Genomic DNA, 23,139 nt, shown 5'->3' with positions numbered 1-23,139 from the left:
AGGATGTATTTTAGATAAACGAGAGCGCACATTTACCACAAAACCACTTGTACCACAATGAAAATTGCTCTCCAGCTGTCATATGTTGACAGATGGAACAAACCTCAACTTAAGCTCTGCGCACTTATTCTATTTTCAAATTATTTTGTAATCATCCTAAGCCTTTACACATGACAATGCCACAATACTCAGAGGAAAGAGGAATAAGACACTGGCAAGTGTAGGAAGCTAATGCTGTTTGTTTAAATAGTTTCCCACCAGTTAGTAGTAAAAATGCATTCATAAAAAACAAGTTGTAGGTGCTGAAAAAGAAAACATCAAGCCCGCACACACGACGAGAACAAGGTCAGTAACATTTAACCACTACTGTCACGTGAAATAACGAACAGAAGGACTTTCTTATTTATCCTGGTAGTGCTGGAACTCGTTTTTTTTTATTTTTATTACCAATCAGCTAAAAATTGTTAAAACATCCATCCACCTATCCGTTTTCTGCTGCTTATCTGAGTGTTGGTTGTGAGGGAAAAGAGACACCCAGATCTCTGTCTCCCCAGCCAAGTCTTCCAGGGGGACACCAAGGCTTACCCAAGCCAACCAAGACCAATGTTCCCTCTAAGCTGCACGCGTGCGCAATTGCGCACTGTTGGCACGGTCTCTGCGCACAGAAAACCTGCGTTGCGCACAAAAAAAAAAAATCTAACCTGTACTGAAATTAAAATTAAAACTTTAACAATTCTGTTTTGCAGTGTTAGTCAGTAAGTGACTGGCTGCTCCCGTATGGGATTAGAACGATGCCACTTTATCCCATAGTCCAGCCAATGATGCGATTCACATTCGTATATACGCAGCCAATCAACGTCGTTGAAAGGCTATGACAGCGTCCTTATGTGCCAAGTCGACACCGTGTTTTAGCTAGCAAAGCGGCGTGGCTGATGTGGAGTGAAGCCACGTTAATGACAACGTGTACAACCATTGGAGATGTGAGCAGGACAGACGGAACAATTGACGGAAAAAGTGTGGACTTTATACCAGTTTTTAAATTGTGTTGATAGGCCACGTAAAACCAGAGTTATGATAAAAATATTTGCAATGTTTGGTTTTCTTCCTGAATACTATCGTTGTTTATATTTACTGCAGGAAGAAACGGTAAAAACTGCGTTTTATAAGGAAAACGCTTGAAAGCACTCTCCACCTGTGAGCAAAAACAACACCAACCCCCTCCCGTCTCCCCCTTCCCTATTGGTGGAAAAATGTACCATGTGGACCAATCGAAACATGATATGGCAACATGGCATTTAGTTGTTTAGGAAGGAGGGAAGTTTTAGGAGTGACGGCAGTGTTTTGAGATGTGAGAGATTTGCAAGTTTAGCACAAATCTTGTGTAGTTAAAGTGTAGTGTAGTCAATAGTTTTGTTGTGTGTGTCAGAACAATGAGGCGACTGCTGAATGTTACAGGTGTCACAGGAGTGACACATCTCCTGTTGTCAGGCCTGCAGGTATCAGGCTGTTGTTCTCCTTTATCTCATAGTGGACAGAAATTGTTTTTTGGAGTGGCACAAATAATTTGTGTGACATCAGATTTGATGCAGAACAGCTGATTGTTCTGTAAATAGTTTGAAATGTGTATTTTTAAAAAACCGCCTTGGCTGCATTTTTAGGTAAACAGCTGCAAGAATCTTTGTTGTTTGCATAACTTAGTTACTTTTTTGAAGAAGTAACTATATAATTAATTGCCCAACATTGGTCATTATTTACTGTATTTTGCAGACAGAGAGTTACAGGACTCTCTCCCAGACCACAGACTCATACTCATCATAAAAGTCAGAGCTTTATATATATATAAAAAAGAAAGTTGTGTTTTCAAAATTGGAGTTTAACTAATTTTTACTTCCAATAGTGTTAACATACTACACAGGTCATGAACAAGATTCTTTTTTACATTTTCATTGTAAGTGGGCTAAAGCAGTTAATTAAAAGTAGTCTAACATAAATGTAAATGCTGTAATTTGATTATTTTAATAAACCATGTAACTTGGATGCTGGCGTGACCACAGTGCACACGTCTGATGTCGCTCACAGTGGTCCAAGGGACCGCTCAGGGAGTTTGTGTGTTCACTCAGACACATGAAAAATTAGAGGGAACATTGACCAAGACTCTCTCCAGTGTGTCCTAGTTCTATCTCGAGGCCTCCTCCCTGTTGAACATCTTCAAAATGGCTTACCTCTGAGACATCTTTGTCACATGCCTGAAGCAAACCCATGCCAGTCTGTATGCCCTAGAGATCCCAGGAGCTATATTATCAGGAGGAACTTGTCCCTGGCAGAGTCTTCTAATGTAAGTAAGGTAATTCCTCAGCTAAGTGCCAGACCAAGAGTGATTCAGAAGATCTCTGTGGACTGAAAATGTATGGAGCATGTTGCCTTGCCCAGACTGGGGTTGAACCTTGTCCAGGGGAGTGTTTGTCAGGCAGTGTCTGGTGGCCTGGCTTTAGCTCATGGGATTGGGTCGAGCTCAGGCCTGAGGACTAACGAGGTCTGGGCCAGGGTATGGGTCTGGCGCTGCTCAGTCAAAGCCTTTGACTTTGGCAGACCGATCCTTGGTTGCTGAAACCGGTTCTTGTTAAAATTTGCTGCACAGAAAATTACCTGTTTGGAAATTCCTGAGCCCAAAGCCCAATTTACAAGCATGTAAGAAAAAAGAAAAGCTGCCAATCATCATATTTGAACTAACAGATCTTGACATTTGTGCTAGAAGTAATAAATTCCTAAATTATAAAAACAGCTGCAAGAAACCTGTTCCACGATAGAATCTGAGTAATATTTCTACAAAAAGTTTGTGTCCCCATGCTTATTTTAAATACCTAGAAGATTGATGGATCAAATTTACTTCAGCTACAATCAGCGAATGAAGACACAGGTTCATTCACCTTTCAGTTATAGAGCACTCTGAGCTGCTCTCCCTGAGGTATACTGGATTCTGGCTTCCGTGTCACTCAATCTCAGGTGCAGGTGAAGTCCTGGGAAGTGGCCACAGCGTCCGCCCAGCATACCTGAGACTGCAGTTACAGCGAGCCTGGCGCCTAAAGTCTCTGTGTTCAGGAAAAATGGGAGGAGGTGGGGTTGTGGGGGGTCATAGAAGGGAGACACAGCGTGGCCTCCCCAGACAGACTCCACCACGACTTGTGTCTGAGTAGCAGCATCACATTTCTGTCCTTTCACAAAGCCCTCTGGGAAAGGACAGGTCGGCAGCCGCTATAAGCACACTGAAAGAGACAGAGCAGACAGAGGAAGACTCTAGCTGAAGCCTGCCCTTCTAGTCTGACATTCTGCTCCCTCCCTTCACCAGTGCTCCCTGATTCTTTATTACAGGCTTGGCTTATGATATGGCCTTTAGGCACTGCATAGTGAAAGGTGTGTGGATGGAAACAGATGGAGATTTACAAGAAAAGAGCAATATGCATGTTACCAAATAATCCAGATCACCTCCTGAAGATAACACGCATGATCTATTTTTCCAGCATGTCAAAGAAAGTGACAGAACTTTCTTTGACATGCTGGCTGACGGCTGTGGAGATAACCAGCTGGTGGTACTTGCTTTACCTGTGGATACTTTGTCTAGAGCACCCCTTCCTTGCAAGTATACTTCATATTGTGACTTTTCCTTACCTTAAAGTGGAGACTTCCTGCAGTGCCACTCAAAACGGAGTGAGTACATATCTTAGAAACTGAAGCTGTCTTTGAGTTTGTGGATATGTGGAGCATTAGTGCAAATATTATCTTAAGGAAATACCGTGAGACATGTAAGGAGGTGATCATCATGGATTAAAGAGACTTAACCAACCAATTAATCAGGCAAATCCCCCCAAAACCTATCAATTCAAAAAAAAAAGAAAAAAAATTGTAAGCGTTGCTCTGAGGAAATCTCCACAGAAAGCAATATGCTTCCAGGATATGTCTGTCAAGATCCTGTATTAAATTTAATCCCAGCCAGTAAGTAAGTCTACTCCATTGTGCGTTGTGTGGAAACCCCATCTCTCTGTTCATATAAATACTTACATCAAGTAGAGAGCAGTGAAAATTCATTATTTCATGCATAAACTTGGTAATAAAACCAATTAAACGCTCACAGGTGTCAAATATGGATAAAAGTGAAAAACAAAGGACCTTTTTTTAATGTGAGATTTGTTTTACAAACCCATTTTCTGGCGGGCTCATTCAGTGAGATGTCTGTCATTGCGAATTTAAGTTTCATATTTTCCCCCCTGTCTGTCTTGAAAAGCTCTGTCATCTTGGGCTTGAGGTACAGTTTGCCAAGAGGCTAATGGCCCTTTATGACAGTACAATCTGATGCCTGTCCCGGCTAGCCTCCAGGTAATCCTGTCCACCTCGGCGGCTAAGCCCTGCTCAGGCTTAAGTTGCATATTTTGTTTTTATCAGGACACTGCTGATAAATGCTATCAGCGAGGGAGAAATGAAATATGGGGGGTCTAGCTCCATTTTGCCCGAGCCCCTCGAGTTGAAGAACAATGACATCTCTATAGGTGAATCTGGACTGTCTGTAGGACTAAACAGCACCAAAACAACTGCCATAACTTCACGTTCTCTGTCCTAGTTTTGCCAACACGGATGTGGTGCAAATTCCACTCTGATGCTTCTTTTTTTGCAAACAATTTTAGATTTTAAATTCCTTTGCATAAATGCATGATAATCCCGCCACTCAAAAACACTTTCAATTACAGCAGCTTTACTTTTGGACCCCCAAAATATCATTTAATAAAATCATAAAATTACATGCTAATTTATTTCCAGTAATGTGCGCTAATAGTGTACTACCTCTGTGTCCGTGGTCCAACGCCGTGGACCTATACTGTATGTGAAAAGCACTCAGACACTTACCATAGGTGATAACCCCCTCTGTGAAAAGCACTCTTATTGGAAGTACCCATTATCTGCAAAGTCTATCCTCACGCTGACACTAAGTCATTAGCTTAAGCTGTCCTCTGTGTAAAATCAGTTAATTTCTTTAGCTCTGGTGCATGGTAGACTGAAATATTTTTTTGTCATTGATTGCTGCAAATTAATTATAGGTAAATTAGGTGGGAATATAGGATTAATACTATTAATAATTAATGTACAATATATGTGATAGAATTTTTCATGAATGGCTCTGTTAGCAGATAAATAATGGCACAGTTCTTTTAATTTGGACCACGTTTGACACGAAAGTCAAATGATAAATGTTCTCTCTCCTTCATGCTTATTGAGCCTTGGCTGATTTAGGCCTGAAGTGCATCTATTGTGCTGTGACGTGTCCCAAGATCAGCATCACAAAAGGGCTTTGTGAGAGATGACACATGTCACATGTCCATGAAGAAATGCTGGCTACCTGGATTTCTAACCTCTTTGCCTACAGAAAAAAATAAAAATGTAGTCCTCTGGCAATGTGCCGGCCAAATATATCCCCCCTTCTCTTTATATGCTGGACATTTTTTTTTTTTGTTGCCTGCTTGATATTTTAAGAGGATCATTACATATTGTTTGTTGCACCCATATCTATCATCACTCATGTCTCTCTTTTCTCCCACTTTCCCCAGTCACTTTCTATTTCTCTATCCATCACACACAGAAACAGACACACCTCCCTCTCCCTCCAGTTACAGTCGCGGTATGTCAAAGTGTGCGTGTCCCACACAGCGGGGGGTTCGGCGAGTGACTGACAAGACCTGCTCTGCTCTTCTCTGACACCTGTCAGAGCCTCATCTGTCATCTGTGTGCCGAGATGGAAATGAGCAGGAATGACACAACATGCCAGAGGTGATGGTGACGGCTTACCTCTTTCCATCAGCTTCTAAATCAGTTGCGTAGCTCGCAGCGTGTGCTGGCTGGCTAACAATAATTATCTACTCTGAGCTTTCAGAACCTCATTTATAATGCAGTGATGTCAAAGCGCTTAGACTTAGAGATACAATGCTGTGGACATGCTGCAGCATCATGTAAGGATGCATGTCTGTCTGCACATAATCCTAAACATATGGAATTATTTAAGCCAGACACACAAGATCACGGAGGCTTAAAGCAAAAATATATAGAGTGAATCAGAAACCCTTTTTATTTCAATTGGAGGATTTGTCACTGCATTCAGATTCTTATCTACCTGAGCAGTTTTGCATTTATTATTTGTATCTACGCTTTATGCTACACAGAATTTACATTGACGGTGCGTCGATCCCGCTGCAGCTGAAGTTTAATGTAACTCTGTTGATTTGCTGTAATCTCTGAGCGACTGAGTCTCCGCAGTTTAGTTGTACTGATTTCCACAAGACTAATCCCCAACATGTGTCCGTCCATAGCGCCGGAAAAGTCTGTGATTGGTCTGATTGATAAATGAAGCCCTTCTTATGCTTTTGGGCGTTCATTCCAGCGGGGCCTCTGTGGGTCTGGACTATGTCCAGGAAACCCGGGACAGCCACTTATTAAGTAGTTAGACCGTCAAGACGAGGCTGCAGACAGGGATTGCTGGTGGTCACCTGGGTTTGGATTTAGCTTTGGTATCCCTCAGCTATCAGTCAGGTCTAGAGGACTGATTGTGGTCTCGTGTTGTGAATGGGACACAAGCCTCTCTTTTGTGCTGAGGTGAAGGTTTCTGTGTTTGTTCAGCCTAAAAGGCCCTCTTTATTAGCGCTATATCCTGTTCATTTGCATTATAATGCCCCAACATTATCCACAGAGGCTTGCAGTTGAGCAGTGCCTTAAAATTCAAGTATTTTCTTTAATTAACTGTAAAGGTGTTATTATTTTGTGTTTTTGATACAAAAAGAAAGAGAAAGCAAGCTGGAGTAGCTGTTAAAATCCAGGTGAAGTTTTGACTTTTTCTTTATTTGTTCTTCAGTTAATTTTTACATCAAGATCTACAGCATTTTTTTTCAATCACAGGTTTCAGAGAAGAAAGGATAAAAGAAATGAAAGCAGAACACAATACACTTTGCATGTATTTTTTTCTATTTAGCTTGATTCATAGTCATATATCCCAAAGTACCTGTGCACGATGATACAAAAACACAGCAGTTCCCACACACTTTGCCAATCTGCCTTTTCAAATTGCAGTAAGAGTAACAGTAAAACGCGCGTTTAGCACTGAAGTCCAGGCAGGCGTAAAACCAAAAATGCTTTCTGGAGAAAATGGCCATGAGCAATGCTTAAGCAGCTCGGTGCTGCGGGATCGGAGCAGAGCACCCTGGGTAGAGCCCAGATGAAACACTAGGAGGTGAAAGGGAAAGTGGTGATTTGTCATTAAGACTTTTCAAAGAAAGGCCGATGCCAAGGGTCCAATTTATGCTTGTTATAATTTCACCCAAACGCTCCCTCATGCCCCCTAAACACATTCTTCTTCCAGTTTTCCAAAAAAACACCACACAAGCTGCAACTGGAAGTGTTTGATTTAATGCAGAAATGTTTTTATAATGTTGCATAAAGAAAAAAAAAGTTTCCCTCTTGTATTGTTAATTAATCAAAGTAACAGCACTTACTTTTAACAGTAACCGCTATGCCCCGTTTAACGTGATGAACTGAAGCTGTGCATCCTTTTAGCACTTTGTCATGCTGTATACTTGGCGGCTCCCTCGCTCCTGAATGTAATCTATTTTGGCTTCGAATCTGAGCTGTTTTCTGGACTCATTAATACTGAGAGAAGGTGAGGAAAAGCCCTTTTTTCACTGTGACTGCCAGGTACAGTTTCTCTTGGCCTGTGCAGCATTTGTAAAACATGCCCTCATAAAACCAAAATCAAATGCTCCAGTTCTTGAACGGGATGTCGGAAAATTATTTACAGGCAAATAAAGTTGCGTGCGACCGTGTAAAATGCCGCCCAGTTCTGTTGTATGGTTCTGTTTAGCACAAATCATTTTTGCTTCAAAATTTGGACGTGTCGACTGTGATTTGCTGCAGACTCTTGTTAATCCCTTGCACAGTCTCAAAAGTGAATCATCTGGATTTTCTGCAGGTTTTTGCTTTCTGCATTCTGCTTGTTCGTGTGTGTGTGCTGGTGGGAGAATTCAGAGGAGCCTCGCTGCATACCTTCCTGCCCACACACACAGATGTGCATCATCACTGGTTGATTGTTGGTGACCTTGGCTGATTGAACTGGTAAAGGGCAGCCAGTTGTGCAGCTGGGGACGAGTGTCTGGCAGCCCAGGGTAGTGGGGCGGTAAGGGGTAAGCCGTGGTAGCGTGACTGTGAGCGACTGCCGAGCAGCCACATCGTGACCCCGCTAGACGCACTCCCAAGTCTGCACACTGTGTTGCACTTGTTCCCCTGACATAGACGGGTAGAGACAAAAGAGCAAGGAACTTCCCTAGACCTTCATTTGGGGTGTTTGGACAACTCCAAGGCCCCCTCCGTGCCCCCGGGGGCCTCTCAGCTGGCCTGGAGAGAGCGAGCAAAGAAGACATGAGGCAAGACTGTGAAGGCTGAGCAGTTAATAGGGTGTGTGTCTGCAAGTGTGCTAGCATGCACGTGTATATGTGTGTGTGTGGTGATGGGGAATCCATGACATCATTGTTAGAGTGGATTTATGAAAGCCATTTGTCACATGTTCAGCTGCAGTACATCTGATTTCCCATTATACCAAAAAAATTTAACAGTATCTTAAAAAGCTGCAGTGTCTCCCTCTTTGGCATATCAGTAGATGGCATAAATTGGAACACAAACCTCATTTCTGTTTTATTAGTTTAGGGAAACCCTTTTTTTTTTTAATCAAGTGTGTCTATGACTTTTATGGACATATAAAGTCTGTTGTACTCTATCATTATCGCTGAAGTATACAGGAAGCATACATAAAAACAAATATTTGCTTAGTTTATGTGTGTATAGCCAGTGTTTTATTGAACTATGACGCATGATTTCTCCACTGCATGTTTATTTGTTGGCTATAACGGGGCACCTCAGTGAGCTGAGGGAAACTATTAGAAATGGCCAATGCACATTTCCAGCAAAATAGTGACTTGAACAGACTGCTGCACCCTTACTCAGCAGCCTATAAGTTCAATTATCCTCATGCAGAGAGACTGAAAGAAAACAATTGCAAAGCTTTTGGTAAAGATGCAGTTGTGAGTTGAGACATCAAGGCTTAACAAGGCAGTTGAAAGGGCGAGTCTAAAAGTAATCAAAAGAGGTTTTTATCGAGGGGTGGAGAAAGGTTTGGTTTTAGTTTGAACGCAAGTTGGCCTCGGATGACAAATTGTCCGGCATTGGGACAGGACGGTTCAGCCAGCTGGTTGGCCCCATCGGCGAGTTGATTGATGGTGTTGATGTTCTAAATCGGCCGCCAACACGCTGAGTACAGGACTCGTAATAGCGCAGCTTTAGATTGGCCCCGGAGATAGCAGGAAGTGGATGGGGGAATACGCGGGTGAGGGAGGGGGGCTGCAGGGGGAAAAGGACACGTTCCCATGCATGTATATGGTATATGAGCATTTCAAACTAAATCCTGCAGTTCTTCTGTGGTAAAGTTAAGACAGGAAAACACAGTAAATATGAAGAGTGTATGTTTGAAGACGTCTCGTTCATCGAGCAGTATAATGAGCGTATCGGTGGAGTACAAATGGCGCGTTGTGTATCATATCACCCTCACCCAGGCATCTGGCTTAGTCATATCTCAAGAACATACATGCAGGGTCATCATCTCTTGAAGGAAGAAAAAGCCTGGGGTGAAGGTGCGATCATTACCGTCGAGCAGAGGTCAGAGCCAGCAGTCATGTCCGCAGTCGTCTGACCGACGTGCTTATGAGACGAGGCTTGGGGAGGGTGAAAAAAAGCACAACTTCCCGCTAATTGCAACAGCAGCCCCTTTATCATACTTTCAGCTCAATGAAAAAACACACGGCACCTTTGATCAAAAGCAAGGCAGTCTGGGATTGTTCTCAGATCTCAACGCATGCAAAGGGCAAACACAGGCCACCGTCACTGCAGAAGAGAAGATTTTCTGAAAAACTTCAAACTGTTTTGAAGTCATTAGAAAGTAAAATTGTAGTTCATTACTCAGAAAGTTGATGGGACCCGCCCACCTGTGCCTTTTGATCATTTAATCCAAAGTCAGCATACTGTTTGTAATGACATCAGTGACTTTCTCTAAATTTTTCTAAAGGAAAAAAACCCGACTACCATATATCTAAATGCTCCTGAAATGAAATTCAGTGTTATTTTTATTATTACAGTTTCTTTTATGGAACTATAAAATCAATTAAAACTCAAACAAACACAGCCATGTGCACGCAGGTGTTTTATAGTAGTCCCCCCCTCCCAAAAAAAAATCCCCTCATGCTGTTAAAGTGCAGGTTTTAAATGCTTTTTACTCTGTGAAGAGATGATAAAGAGTTTAGAATGATGTAACTTTGAGTTGACCTGTTCAGTGAAACACCTCTTCTCTTCCATTATGTGAACATTTTCAGCCTAGAATAATAAGCATATAAAAACATACCTGTCCATATCAGCAGTAGGTCTACAAGCTGCTGCTGTGTACAATGTGCAGTGTTATTCGGGTTAGCTCTTAGCAGCAGTGAAATAAATTCAGACTGATTTGGAGCGGTATTAAATAGCAGAATATTGAATTATGTCTTATTTGGCTTCACACTAAATGGCATGGAGGTGAGTGATGCCACCAATCTTTTATTCTGGAAGCTTAAAATGTTGACATCTTTTTTTTTATGTGCCGTGAAAGACAACATATTTTCCATCAATCAAATCCAACATGTTGTATATTGTCAGCTGCAACCAGAAGGTGTAAGGACATATCTAATTCGAACTATTAACTTAGAGAGTAGGCAGTCCATTTCAAAACGGCCAGTTAGGCATCCTCAAGTTTTGCTGGCAAGTCTGTTTATTAGTTCTCATAAAAGGCCAGAGAACATAGCGTAGCTCTAGCTGGCCGGCTGGAGGAAGATAACGGGCATCGGTCCAGGGAGTCGTCTGTGTGAGCTGTTGTTTGGCCGACATCATTCTGGCCTTGGGCTTCTTCTAGTGGCGTCCATGAACCAAACTCATTGTTTACAGCCTTCCATGCACAGACACAGGCCTACACACACACAGTCAGACCTAATGCCCAGTCACGTGCGCTTGCTCATACAGTGAGACGCCTGAAAACACTGTCAAGTCTCAGTCAGTGAGATATATTTCTTCACCATTTGTATGCGATGAATGAATCAGGCATTTTACACACTTAGCTTTCGCTGCTACAAGTGGAATAACTTCTCAAGCTGCAGACACAAGATACTTTATCCACCACCTAAAACAGTACAGACAGCTTTTGTAGGAAATAGGGCTGCAAATCGTCCCCTTAATCTGACTGATATTTTTTAATCTGCATGTGGAATGTGGAGCTCATTGACTGTATATGAAAGAAACATAGCCAGCATGTTGTTGCCCACCATTTTCTGACGTATTGACATAATTAATCCATCCATCCTTTCTGAGTTAAGCAGGCTATCCCAGACATCCTCCCGTCCAGCCACACTTCAGTTCTCCTGTGGGATCCCGAGGTGTTTCCAGGCCACATGAGATATATAATTCCTCCAGCAACGTTTGGGTTAACCCCAGGATCTCATCCCAGTTCAGCGTGTCTGGAAAACCTCCAAAGGGAGATGCCCAGGAGGCAACCTAACCTAACCTCAATTGTTTCCTTTTGACACGCAGGAGCAGAAGCTCTACTCTGAGATCCCTCCCCATGTCCGAGCTCCTCGCTCTGTCTCTACAGCTGAGCCCAGGCACCCTTTACAGGAAACTCATTTCAGCCACGCTTTCAGTCATTACCCAGATTTCATCACCATAGATGAGGGTTAGATTTACATGGACTGGTAAATTGAACGCTCTCTTCGTCATAACAATCTTGTACAACTCTCACATTAGTGCTAATGTCACACAATCCACCGATACAACTCTTGCTCCACTTTTCTATCACCTCCACCTCGTGATTAAGAGCCCAAGATACTTGATCCCTTGCCTGAAAAAACCTCTCTCCCCCAACCCAGAAGGAGCATTGCACTGTTTTCTGGCAGAGAACCATGGCTTCAGACTTGGATGTACTGACTCTCATCCCAGCCTTTGCACACTCAGTTGCATGCTGAAGGTCACGCTCTAATGAAGCCAAGAGAACCACATCATCCGCAAACAGCAGGGATGCTACTCTGAGGTTCCCAAATCAGCGGACACCCTCCTCCTCACCCTGGCTACGCCTCTAGATTCTGCCCATGAAAATCCAAAACAGAATTGGAGACAAGAGTCTGACACCCAATAAAAACATGGGGCGATGAGCTGGATCATCAGCTAGCACAAGCCAAATAATTTTTTCAGATAATTCAATTAAAATGTTCCAAAAGCTACGAATAGCACAAACATGTTGAAGAGGTTTAGTTCAGTGACTTTAGTTAGCAGAGGTGAGGTGTAGCAGACTGCTTTCGGCTACGTATGTTCGCCTCAGTCAGTCAAAGCAGTTTTGCTCCAAGCTTTCAGCATAAAAGAAAAATCACACCCCACACCGAAGTGTGTGTCGCTGTCAAGAATTGGATCGCTTTTTGTACCGAGAATTAAACAGTTTAAGTTGAGCTCTGACGTTTGGCATTTTAATGTGGAAGTCTGTGGGGATTGACTCACTTTTGGAGCTAGCCTCAAGTGGCCACTAGAGGAACTGCAGCTTTCAGCTGTCCCACGTTTTTCATGCCCGGTGGTTGATAAAGGCTCTGCTAAGATGAGTCATTAGGTCTGAGTCCGAGACGTTGTGTGGGCAAACTAAACACATGCATAGTTTACACTTTATTTTCAGGTTTCTTTTCACCTACCCAGTGTATGATCCACTCTCAGGACATGTGTGCAAAGGTGTAATTTTCACCCTTTCCTCCTGAATCAGGACACCCCCTAAGCTGCACACACACACACACACACACACCGTTCACCCTGAATGTTCGGATAATTTTGGTCACTTTTCACTCTTGGAAGACAACGAGTGCAGTGCAAACGATAGAGCCAGAGCAGGCCTTGCAGCTGTGTTCGTGACACCTCATCCACCCCCTAAGAGGTACACACTATAGGCCCACATACACACCCGCACTTGTTCGCACATACCACCTACTGATACAGCGGCAGGGAAAAAAAAGAACACTGTGGTTACCTCACTATTATGTTCTCTGACTCTGTGTGTGTGTGTTCATGTATGTGTGTGCTTGATTGTCTCTTCCTCCTTTATCTCTTTCTCCCCATGTCTCTCTCTCTCGCTCCCTGCCTCCTCCCTCTCTTGTCCTCCTCCTCTCAGATCCTTCTTCCTCACCATGGTTTCACAGACCTCCACTTACTCCATTGTGCCGAGAAACAAAAAATAAAAGAAACACAATCGCCTTGTCCTCTTTCTCATCTTAATAAGCAGCTCCAAGTTTGATAATTACACGTTCAGCACGCCGCATGAGTTTCTATGCACTGTTCACATCAGGGAGAAAGCCATTGACTCCGCTGTTGAGGGTAGCAACTATTAGGAATGACTGACAACTGTCCCCCTCCCCCTTTGGTCTGGAAGGCTGTAAAAGTGAGAACAGTGCCGATCAATTCTGTCTCCTTGTTAGAGAGTGTGTCTCTGAACGCCACCATGTAACCATCAGAGCAGCTTGTGGACCACATACGTTGCAGGGCCCGTAATCCATTCCATAACCTATCGCCATGTGCTTCCGATTAATGGGGTTTCTGCGGAGCAAGCGCCAAGGAGACGGCCAGACTGAGGGTTTTCTTCTGTGGCGGAAGCCAATCTGTTTAGGATTAAGGGAATAACTGGTGTGGCTGACACCGAGGCATCCAACATGCAGGGCTAAGGAGAAGAGGAGAGAGGAAGGAGTGCAGTGAATGTGTTGACAGGGAGCTGATTGTGTTTTGGCAGGGGTCTGCTTATTGGTGATGGTTTGAATCTATAACTGTTGATTATCTGGGGACTCTAAAGTCTGAAAGCCATTTGCAGTTCAATCCATTCTCTTGCGCCATAGTTATAAAGCATCTTCACTTGTGTATCAAATCTTTGTTGATTATTGTAACTTCCATTTAAAAACCAAAAAAAGCACTTTATCTGAGATCATCAAAATAAAGGAACACAGTGTTCTCCTTTCTGTTTCCAGGCTATTTGCAGCACAGACATACCTTATCTGAGTTCTCCACACAGAGAAGCCTTCTTTTTTGAACCGGTGGTCCACTTACCCGTTATGATGGTAATCTTGATGATTAAAGACCCGTGGAACAAAATGGGCTACCTGTTGCCATGATGTCATGTCTAGTCGAAGCTGTGATTAAGATTTCAGGCCATTAGAGAACTTTACTGGATGCTGTTTGTGGAAAAATATCAATTAGCTGTTGGCTTCAAAAAAGCAGCTCATGTTTGGGATCTGAAGTTTTGACTCTGGCAAATAAATTAAGCAGCGTGTGTAGGTGCTAAGGTTTGCTTTTCACAATTGGAAATGCCTTAAAACCACAATTGCATCAAGATTCGAGAAACAAATTACAAGTGTTGCATTAAAAGGATTTGTTCTTCCGCTCTTGGCTCTTAGATTCATGGGTTTGGATTTTGCAGCACAGCACCGTACTAATCAAACATAGTTACAATGAGTTGTGGTACATTTCACGTTTACGTTCAAGCATTTACCAGTGAGCATTTATGTCACTGCTACCAGATTTATTGCAAACAGTAGTTACATAAAAGTATCACAGTTCATAAAGCTGAAGGAAAGTTAGCAGCAGACGCTCTTATACAGCTACTGTACACACTGGTGAGTTCTGTGTAATTTATTCTGAGAAACATTCAGCGCTACAGAACAACCCACTGTTTTCAGCTTTGTAAATAGATAGAGACTAGCTGGTAGTCTATATAGACTATTATGAACAAAAGTATTGAGCAACTTACATGAAATCAATGCCACGAAGCACCCGGTGCACAGCTTTTGTGCTGATGTTAATGCCAGAGGAGGTTTGGAGTTGAATCAACAGAAAGTTAGCAAGTTTTATGCACTTTCACGTGCTTAGTGCTATAAATAAAATTTGATTGAATTGACTAGTCACCGTAACAGTTAGTGACCCTGCTCTGTAATGTTACGCTGGTCTACTGCTGGGTGGTTGATTCAGGTGGGACTCACCAGACACTCCACGATGTGAAATTATTGCAATTTTTAACAAGTATGTTCTATAGGAATATAACCAGAATGCAACCAGCTGGTAGCCAATTTAGATGAGTCCCCTTGAGTTGTGCTTACAGATTTATTTTTTCAGTTTGTTTTTATAGATGCAAGGAAGGTCCTATCCTATTTTTACTCATGTGACTGAGACTTCAGCTTATTCTGAATTAGAAGCTAGCTTTGGCAAAACGAGTGTGTTGGATGGTTTTCGATTTAAGCTGATTTGCTGCAAGTTTGCAAACGTTATTTAAGGATTGTGGTGGATTAAGTGAGCCCTCTTGTTTGTAGTATTCCCAGAGCATTTTAACTTAATAAAATATCAATATTTGGTGTCCCTGTATTGATATATCACCACACAAAAAAATCACGATACTATAATGTATCGTTTTTTTTACCCTACTCCTAGTGACTCAGTTGTTGTGGCTCCTAAATGTTTCCACATTGGAATAATACCACTTACACTTGATTGTGGACAATTTCACGAATTGAGTTGTTGCAAACATAGCATTATATTACAGCACCACGCTCACATTCACTGAGCTCTTTGGAAACAGCCCTTTCTTTAACAAATGTTTGTAAAGGCAGACTGCATGGCTAGGTGCTTGATTTTGCACACCTGTGGCAATGGGACTGAAAACAGCTGAATTCAAACATTAAGTGCTGTGACTCAGTACTTTTGTTCCTATAGTGTAGCAGAGCTTTGCCATTGAAGAGCCAGATACTTCTCTTAGTCATCGAGCAAGACCAAAAGCAGAGCTAAGAGGAGAGTAAGTATTGGATCTAACTTCAGCAAAAACACGAGTCGGTGTCTGGAGGATGTGTAATTAAGGTCTGCTAACACACTTGCAGCAACAACATTTTAAATAGTTTTTCTGCTTTTTGTATTTTTTGTTGGATAAATAGAAAATGTATAAGCACAAGGTCAAAGTGCTTTAGGTTTATGTGTTGGCTGGATTCTTCAGGTAAAAGGCGGAAGGTCTTCCAGGTGTGCAGAAACACGTATCCGTCTTTATGCGCGGGCTCCACGCTGCAGAAGCCTGTGCTGTAGCATATGGCTTGTTTCCTCACTTTGCTGCACAGCTGTTTGTGTTTTTAGACTCTGATCAATCCTCCACAGTTTACCTCTCTTCACCCCACCTCTGCAAACTCCAGTGACACTTTTACCACAGGTGACTTAGCTTTTCCTGCTCTCCTCTTTCTTTATTTCATTCATCATCATATGCATTCCTCCCACACACACACACACACACTATCTCTTATGCTCCCACCTTTCATCCTCCACCTCCTCACAGGTGGCTCTGCCCTGACCTCACTCACATAGAAGCAGGCTCTTCTCATTGCCCCGGGCCTCGGTCTCTGAAGCGCTCCTCTGGGAGATTCCACCGCAGGCCCAGCTACACTCTTAATGCAAATGTGCAGCCACACTTGAACTGAAAATCTGAACGACTGCAGCCCTCAGAACGTTTTCCCCCCTTAAACGCACAGCACGGTATGCAAGGCTTTGATACTTAAGCGTGCGACTTAGACACACAACCTTCTCCTCCTTCATCCTCCATCCTCCGTCATGGTAGTGTTATTTTTGGCTCCAGCTGGGACATATGTCACTGGGGAGTGCGTGTAGAGCCTGGTTAATTGGGGCTACCTCAAAGCAGGCATAAAAACGGAGGCGATATTTATTAGGCAGCGTTTTAGCTGCGTGTCACGGGTGCGTGTCGGCGCTGTAAAACACAGTTTGAATGAGTGAGTCAGAAAATGTTCTGTAACCGACCATCCCTTCCCTGCTGCTCGTGAAAAGATTGGCATTTTGGATTTCTTTGCTCCACTTCATAAATACATCCCGGTGCTGCACTCTATTAAGCGTACTCTCTCATGGAAGATGTATCCCTCTCGCAGTAGTATTTATTTGTTGTAATCAAGTGCACAGAGCAATGTTTGTCCCGTTCTTGCTATACACCGGTCTTCTTATAACTGAACTACAACATTTTTATGCACCAGAAGCGACTGCTAATGTGAGATAATTTACGACGGCCATTTTAAGGTGGTTATGTCGAAGCAGATTTGTTTAATTTTGCACTGAAAGCTAATAAATCCCAGAGCTGGAATGAGTTAGTGTTACAGTCACTTGTGTTCATGTATTCTGAACATGCAGTGAAAATATATATTCCCCTACACTTATTTATTTCATCTGAGGGGTAGAGTGTGTGGCTGGCCACAGTATGGATAGCTTTCCTGTTTATAATCAAGGTTGCATTAAATAAAACTCATTACTCATTGTTATTACCTACCACTATAGAAGAGAATTTCTAAATAGGCTGGCACTTCATATTTGGATGTTTGTGGTATTTAGAAAAAAAGATACTTTATGTAAACCAGTAAAAGAACTATTCAGCTGAACAATATGTGGTACTCATCCTACCCTTTCATAAAATATCTTATTATTATTTTGTGTCTCTATGTCTGTGCTATGTCGCTATGCTGAGGCATCTCTACCTAGCTAAAAAGCCCTCCCACAGTGGGATTATTCCCACTAGTATTCCATTATTTTGTTTTTTGGTCAGCAAAAAGTGATTATATTTGCATGAGAAGCTGAAGTGCTGAGTTATCATGCAACATGCATCTACAGACACCTACGTAGTAACTGAAAAGGCCGCTCTGTTGGGTTGAGATCAGGTGACTGACTCAAAGAATATCCCTTTTTTTTGCCTTGGGAAAGTCTTGGGCTGCTTTTGCAGTATGGTAAATGGTAAATGGACTGGTTCTTATATAGCGCTTTTCTACTCATCTGAGCACTCAAAGCGCTTTACACAACTTGTGCATTCACCCATTCACACCCATTCGCACAAGCACATCTTTCTAAGTGCTTCATAGCTAACATTCACACACATTCATACTCCGATGGATGCATCGGAGAGCAATTTGGGGTTAGTATCTTGCCCAAGGATATTTGGCATGTAGACTAGGGGAAGCATTCGAACCACCAACCTTCCGATCAGTGGATGACCTGCTCTACCACCTGAGCTACAGCCACCGTATGCTATGATCATTATCCACTTGCATCATGAAGCACTGTCAGATCAGTTTTGCAGCATTAGGTTGAAGTTGAGTAGAGATTATAGCCTTGTCCTGTTCACAGTTAATCCCGCTTCTATCAGCATCCCCATCATCAATAAACACAAGTGACCCAGCTCTACTGGCAGCCATACGTGCCCATGTCATAACATTGTCTTCACCATGTTTGACAGATGATGTGGTGTGCTTCAATCATGATCTGTTCTGAGTCTCCTCCAACATTTATATTCACTTCATTCTGGTACAGTTAGTCATTTTATGGCAAAGTCTAATCTCTACTTTCCTGTTCTTGAGAGTAACCAGCGGTTTGCACCTTGTTCTAAACCCCTCTGTATTTCATGATCTGTTGATTGTAGACAGTGTTGGGAAGGTTACTTTTAAAATGTATTCCACTATAGAATACAGAATACATGCCCCAAAATGTATTTTGTAAAGTATTTCGTCACGTTACTCAATGAGAGTAACGTATTCTGAATACTTTGGATTACTTAATATATTATCAAGCTTTTTACAACTACATGAATGTACTTTTGCTGTGTGATTTGTTACTATTACTGAAGGCTACTGGCCATACAAATATCAAATAGATTTTTAAATCTTAATATAAAATGAGTAACAGTAGGGTGGACATTAGGTAAAGCTGCACTTTTTGCAGCGATCTCGTATAGAAAACAGTTTCACGCGTATATAAAACAGGTCCGCGGCTCCGAACCGTAGTAAAGGGACCTCTGGCTAATACGTCGGGTTCTGTGTAGGGCTCGTAGCCGAAAACTAGCTTTACTGTGTTGTCTGGGTCAACTTTGCTAGCGAGAGACAGAGAGAGGAGTTGAAAGGCTGCTCCAATGGAACTTATTGTTTCGGAGGAAAACACGAACACAGTGTACAGTCGAGTCTTAATAGTCAAGAGTTAACAACTTACTTGCAACTGGGCTACACTGCCCATGAGGCTACATTCTTTAGGGCTATGCCTGTAACACTCTGCCTATTGCCTTCATATTAAATAATACACCTACCCCTTCAAGAGTGTTCATTACTTTACTACTGGTTGTGAAGTTGTTTTCTTAACCATGGAAATAATTCTGTAGTCGTCTTCTATGGACTTTCAGTCCTTTTGGTGTTGCTCAGTCCATTGGACCTCATATTTAGACTTCCAGTGAACATCTACCAAATGCAAGTTCAGTGCTTAGAATTAACTTCAACTCTCCAGTCAACTGTCTAATTATTTTTGAGGCTCTAAATATTGGGGATGTATATAGAAATAGCTGTAATTTATAAACAGTTATTTTTTCTTAAACCACCTGAATTAAAGCTGAAAGTCTGCACTTCAGTTACATCTGGACTGTTTGATTTAAAACCCACTGTGGTGGTGTACAGAAGAAAAAATTACAAAAATGGTGTACATATGAACTCAAGTTTTTACACTATCAGGTAAACCCCCTTATTCCAGCTGTACAACTATCATTTAGACTAGCATCGATCAGTCTCAAACAAAAGCAAGATTAAAACACACAGAGACAAACTGAGCTTTTGAATGTCAGGAGAGGCTAATAGCTGAAATTAAGTTTTAGTTTATTTATGTCGAACATTTTCCAGTGACAACATTTGGAACGTTTGCCATTTGTGGCACAAAACAGCTCTGCTGCGTGCAGAATAAAAAGCTATTGTGCTAACTAAAGTTAGTTAGCTTGTTTGATTTGTGCTTCCCACTTTGAATTACACCTTTTCTCTAACCCCAACTATGTCCTCTCTGCTAATCCTCTCTTATCACATCTCATTAACTCATAGAAAGGACTTTTATAAATGGAACGGCTTCTTTAACTATCTCTCTATAGTTTCTTAACTTAATGGCAATGTTGGTTTTCTCCATTGACTAAGAAACTGGGAATCAAGCCAGCCGTCCCACAGTAACTGAGCAGATATCCTTGAGTCATCCTGTCCCACAATCCTGCCCTTCAGTTATAAAATGCTTCAAATCTCTACAACACAAAACCAAATATTTCCTATTTAACAAAAAACAACATTCCTCTTTTTCACTCGCTCTTCAGTGACCTTTTACTTGATATATAAATAATATAATTCCTCCTTAAGTGGAATTTCAGGTAACCAAAACAAACATATGTCACTTTTTTTCTCCAAATCCTTCAAAGTCACATTGAAGTAGCTCGCATGCACAAACTCATTGTCACCTTTTTTTTCTTCCTTCATGAGCACAAAGGCTATTGTTTTAGGCTGTGTATGAAGTATTTTGCCCACTTCACACCTGTCATTCTCATCTATCTCAGGAGCATGAAGGGAGGGTTGTATTCTCCTGTGAAATGCGCAGATTTCCCCAGTGAATGAACAAATGTGTGATTGTCCAGTTTACACAAAAGACACACTACTTTGTCATTGTTCCCGCAAAGGCAGGTTCAGGGACAGCTAACTCTTGTGTTCTTCTACAGTGTCTGGGGGTAGTCTGTCTTGAAGTTGTTGTACTAAATGCAATAATATCATAGCTGCTTCTGTTTCCCCCACTTCCACACAGCTTCTCTCTGAAAGCTCCAATAACTTTGTAATGTGAGCCTGGTGAGTCAAGAGTTCTGGTTTCGTGATTGCTGGCCCGGAGGAGGTTGTGGTTAGGAGTGATAGTGCAAAAAAGAGGCCATGTGGAGGGTCCATGAAGATGATTACACTTTAAGAGCTTTTTAATGCTCATTAACACACGCAGCTCTCGTCAGTCCTTGATTTATATACTGAACGTGTTAGCTAACATGCAATACCTCGGGTAGAACATGTATCGAAGAGTCTGCATCATTCCGACACCCCTGAGTGTTTTTTTTGTGCCTCAGAGTAAAACAAAATGTAGACATTGTCCAAAGCACACTCAGGCCTCCATAAATACAGAATTTATATGCTGATAGTTATATTTCTAATACCATTTATGTGCTACCTATGTATGTTTCTTTTGTGACATTACAATCAAGTTTGCCACACCTTTTAAAAAATGTGCCAATGCATGACTTGTTCTGCAAAGTTTTCCTTCAAGCTGCTGAGAGCTGTATGTCTCATGCAGTGATTGTTAGTGCATGTACTATTGTAATTGACGTAGAAATAGGTATTTTCCACCTTGCGTGCATGCATAAATGTGACTACGGTGAGAACAGCATGATCACCTACTGGAATTAAACATAGCTCTATTACACTACTTAAAATTATTACTCTGTCTCTCAGTTTTATGAGCCACCATCAGCGTCTCTCCGCAGTTTTCTCTTTTCCACTTTTACTCCATACCTCCTATAGTTTTGGCAATTTAGCATAAATAATTTTGTGATGGCCACATGCTTCACTGCGGAAACATTAGAAAGATGCGAGGAAAGCTCTGTGTGCTGGAAACTTAATCTAACAAGGAGTTGTTGAAATGGAAGACATAATTTCTGGTAGAAAATACAGTCCATTGTGCAGTTCTCTGTGCTAAAACCTCAAAGTTTTTTGGTTTTTTTTACATTTTACAGCAACAGCCATCTTGATTTTTCTGCTGGCATGACTTGGCGTCATCAAATTGGTTTTAGGGGGACTAAATGAGGTATAGTACAGCTGGCAGGCCCAAAAAAAACAAAGACTAAGCTCTTTACCAAACCATGGCACTGACCAAGCCACTAATCACAGGCTGCTAGACCAAGCCTTGATAGCTTGTGTATTTATGAATGTACAAAATCACCAGGAGACTAAGTGAAAATAGTCAGTTAACATAAACTTGTAATGCTTCTACTTCTGTTTTACTTTTAAACACTGCTTTTAAACTTAACACGACGTTTAAAAGGAACTTGTTAATCACCTGTGGTCACAAGCTGAGAGTAGTCACCAAAAGAACAAGATAAGAGATACAAATGATGTAAATTAGCTTTCTCTGAAGGTTGGCTGGGACTAGGATGCCTCCTGAATGCCTCGTAGGTGAGGTGTTTCGAGCATGTCCCACTGGGAAGACGTCCCATAGCAAACCCGAGGCACGTTGAAGGGACTGTGTCTCTTGGCTGGCTTCATAGAAGCTGTAGATGGATGCTACATTACAAGATTACTGCCACTAAAAGCAGCAGTTACAGTTTTATGTCCCGAGGAAAGTAAAATGAAGACCTGTACTAATGTTCAGACAGAGTTTATCCTGTTGAACTTTAGGCAAGTTCATATTGGCGGCATCCCCTCCATCATCTATATAGCAACAAGCTCATTAAGAGAGAAATATTTGGCTGCCTAGCTTGGGTAAGCTAACGATACTGTTACAAACTTAGCAAACAGCCACACCGTAATCTGCAAATGTTTCCATGTGTGCTGTCAAATTCAAACTACAATCACACAATACTTCTCAGATGCCTTTATTCACTCACGCAAGATTCTTCTTTTTTTGTTAGTCGTCCTAAATTAGCACATACAGTAGCTCCCCCAACTCCACTATTCGTCTTACATTTTACTTACAGTTTAATCGGTATAAGTGTCAGCTTGTAGTAGGGTTATTTTTCACTTTGGATTCCAGTCGTGACTACAGTTGAGGATGTTTTGAGTTCAGGTCTGTAAAAGCCATGGAATTTATCAGTCTACTCAGGTCCCTCTTGGTGATTCCCCAAATGTTCAATTACTCATTTAATTATATGTTAATTCAACTCTTGAACCTGATCTCAGTGCAAATAAGTCTGAAAAAACACTGCAGGATCTTCCATCATCACTAAGTTCATTGTCTGTGATTGATATTTCTGGGGTTTCTATCAAACCGTGGTTTACTTAACCGTTTAAGCAGCCTTTCAGTCAGTTGCAAGGATCTTGTGCAACTCCCACCAGTCTTGATTAATTTGATTAACTGATAACACAGCCTACAGCTGAAGCTTACTACAGAAGATTTATTCAACGGCAA

The sequence above is a fragment of the Perissodus microlepis genome, chromosome 22 (genome assembly GCF_051167445.1).
Source record: "Perissodus microlepis isolate ML-2025 ecotype Zambia chromosome 22, ASM5116744v1, whole genome shotgun sequence".
Taxonomy (NCBI): Eukaryota; Metazoa; Chordata; class Actinopteri; order Cichliformes; family Cichlidae; genus Perissodus; species Perissodus microlepis.
This window is presented reverse-complemented; position numbering follows the sequence as displayed.